The sequence below is a fragment of the Copadichromis virginalis genome, linkage group LG5 (genome assembly GCF_057382275.1).
Source record: "Copadichromis virginalis isolate Kocher_CV1m ecotype Utaka linkage group LG5, C_Virginalis_male_GT1.1, whole genome shotgun sequence".
Taxonomy (NCBI): Eukaryota; Metazoa; Chordata; class Actinopteri; order Cichliformes; family Cichlidae; genus Copadichromis; species Copadichromis virginalis.
Genome location: NC_140622.1, coordinates 31904216 through 31907612, shown reverse-complemented (window position 1 = coordinate 31907612; position 3397 = coordinate 31904216). Strand labels below are relative to the sequence as shown.

General features: G+C 38.7%; 1 pseudogene; it reads right to left on the bottom strand.

Moving 5' to 3' along the window:
- Positions 1 to 640: 640 nt before the first annotated feature.
- Positions 641 to 1254, bottom strand: LOC146710094 (transcription factor HES-2-like; annotated as a pseudogene).
- Positions 1255 to 3397: the final 2143 nt, after the last annotated feature.

The window sequence follows — 3397 nt, the reverse complement described above, 5'->3', positions numbered from 1 at the left end:
ATAACATGTCACACAAAATCATTTGATTTCAATTATACATTTTTTAGCATAAACTCAGGCTGCGGTTGAAAACAGATAATGGTGATGATGCATCGCAGCTGTAACTTGGTAACATCAGCAGGACATGAAGAGTGAAAGATCAACTGTCTTTACAAAAGACAAAAACATTGTGACATAAATCCTCATATCAGTGTCGAAACAATAAGCAATAGTTTCAACACATATCACCACAATGTAATGTACAGTGTTACTTTAAATACTAGTGAGCAGTAGCTGGATATGCTTGTTTGGTCAGCTTATGATTTGATTGGAACACCAAGAATGTCAAACGTTCTTTCTTAAAACAAAAGATATGTTTGATTTAATTACTTCCATGGGAAATATGTTTGACAAGGAAGTGTGAAGTACACTTAGTTTAAAATTTAAACGTCAAACTCCCCAAAAAAGAATTTATTTTTCAAATATTTAACCAACCAGCTGACCAAGCCTTGGTCCTTCAGCTTATCTGTGTTTTCTCTCTTTACTTGAAAGATAGCGATATCACTGTTTCTTCAGGAAATGTTAAGTCATTGAAATTTCATAGAATTCAGTCAATATCATCAGTATAGCTGATCTAGTAGTGACTCCAGTCTGTGAGCTTCTACCATGGCCAGCAGAGGGAGCTGTAGACTGGACTCTTGTCTTTGGCTGTGACAATCAGAGGAGAGAAGTCTGCCTCACTCAGGTTTCCTTCAGAGGAAATGTGCAGCTGGTTGATGTGGTTCAGACTGAGTCTTCACCTCCTGTTTTAACAGAACATGCACCAGCTCTTGAATACATCTTGAGTAGCCCTTAACAGCTGCTGAGTCCACAGGTTGACACTTCTGCTGCAGTCTTTGCAGGAAGCCAGGATGTCTGCCTTCTCCAGTTTTGAGTCTGGCTGCTGTTTGAGGAGCTCAGAACCCAGGAGAGACTTGAGTTGTTCAATACTGCTGTTGATTCTCTTTCTGTGGATCTTCTCCACCAGAGGCTTTCTGAGCTGCAAGAAGAAGAACAAAGTCATTAATAAAACAGTTCTGGTGCATAGGTTTAGTGTTATTAAACATCATCTTTAATGAATAATGAATGACATTCTGATAATATCCAATTTACCTTATGATTCAGAGTCACATGGTCCTGAGAATTAGTCATTACTGGAGAGACTGTAGCTGCCATGGCCAGATCTCTGTGCTGTAGAGGTCTCTGTAGAGAGACTCTGATCTCTGCTGCCTTCATCCCTCCTATTTATACTCACACATCACCATATGAATGTGTGGGCCTTGGTCTGACTGGAGTTTCCCACAGTCTTGACCAAGTAGAGTGCCGGACATAAGAGGAAAGAAATCTGGTCTCCCACATGTGCGCTGGTCATATTAGTAGGGGACAATAGTTTGATTTCAGGTGACCATCTCAGAGAGCTGTGTGCAGATAATAGAAAACTGTGACCTTGTAGAGAATACTAATACACTGCCTTGATGCTGAGATCAATGACTTTGACTGGGCACACACTCATCATCTTGATACACTTTCTGTATGAATTTGTGAGCAGGAAGTTGCTGTCAGATTCCCACAGTATTGAATGATAGAATAGAATTAGAATAGAATTCAACTTTATTGTCATTGCACATGCACAGGTACAGGGCAACGAAATGCAGTTTGCATCCATCCAGAAGTGCTTTAGTGATATAGATATATTACAATATATATTAGCAATAATATAGATATGTGAGTATATTACAGAAATGGGTCTATTATGGTATGTTATAATGTACACGGTATGAAGTATGTTGTGAATATTCTATAACTATAAGTATGTACAGGCTGTAGTGAGTACAAGCTATGTACAGGATATGAACAGGATATAAATATGAAAAACTATACAGAATATGAAATAAATAACTTTACAGAAATCTGAGATATACAGCTATACAGAAATGGGAACTATGCAAGTTGTAAACAGTTGTAGGGTTAAATGATGATGTCAGTGCACTACAAAGGTCTTTAAATGGTTACTGAGCTCTAACAGAGGCAGAAATTGACATCACCACCATTCTGGGATCCATCGTTTCAGTTTACATTTTGCAACTGGGTGAAGTTAGAACATCTAATTATCATGAAACCTTTATGCTGTCGGATGCTGATGAACGTCATATGTTTTCATGAAGGGGGAGGTTGAGGCAGCTGTTTTTGAAAGTGTGCCAAATCCCCCAGGAAAATAGTCAGGCACCGGAGTGGTTAAGGATGCAAATCAACTTGAATTTTGTCCTTAGAGCTTTCTATGCTCACTACATTGAGTTTAGCATGTTACATTGTTACATAACTGACATATTATGACTCAACTCATCTTAAATTTGCAAATAAATATTTTTCTTGTTTAGCAGCGTTGATTTACACCAGATTTTCTACCAAGCTCACTGATTTGACAAATATAGCTTTCCTTAAGTGTGATCATATTCATTTTAATCTTTCTATTAAGGTCAAAGGTCTCGTGTATTGTCCCTCTGGGGATCTGACCGGGACTCTTCTGTGCTTTCTCACAGTCTGTCCCTTTACCACTTTTACTGGTGGATCACTACCTTGTGTCTCATTATGTGTCACATTAATCTGGGAACACCTTTTGTTTCCTTAAAATTTCCATAACTTTCTCCTCAATACTTTAACAATAGAGCAAGAAGAACTGTGTCAGTTCATCAGATCTCTTTATGTGCACACAACAGTCAATCTTCATCCTCTAATAAGTCTTTTCTTAAAAAAAAAACAAAAAAAAAACAAATTAAAAGAGGACATGTGAGCCTAAATGCAAAGGACTAGATGTGTTTGTGTGTATTCAAAGGAATTGCACAAACAGGGAAGGTAGGATGTGTTGGTACATCACATCGGTATGTTTTCTCACTTCACTCAAAAATATCAGAGCAACTGTCATCTCTACATAAAGATTACGAGGTTCATCATCAGCGTTACTTAAACTGTTAAAAATGACATTATCTGCACTTTCTACCAAAGCTGCCTAATCATCGGCGTAACTTTGTGCTGAACACTGGGGGAGGGGGGGGGGGGGGGGTGTCAAGATCTCTGTCTAAATAAATAAATAAACCTGGGTAAATTCCCAGATGCTTTAACATGCAACTAGTTTGCTGGTAATACCTGGAGTGAGTAAAGAAAATCAACAGCCTATTTATGCAGGATAATTCATAATTTTATTGGGGGGGGGGTTATATTGGTTGGGTCTGATTATTGGGGGGGTCATGGGGGGGATCTATTGGCTAGCATTTGTTCTTCATTCCTGGATGAATGACTGCCTGTGAGAAACGTATTGCCTAACACAACCTCAAACCTCTACACCAGGGCTCTCAAACTAGTGGCCCACATCACCCCTACT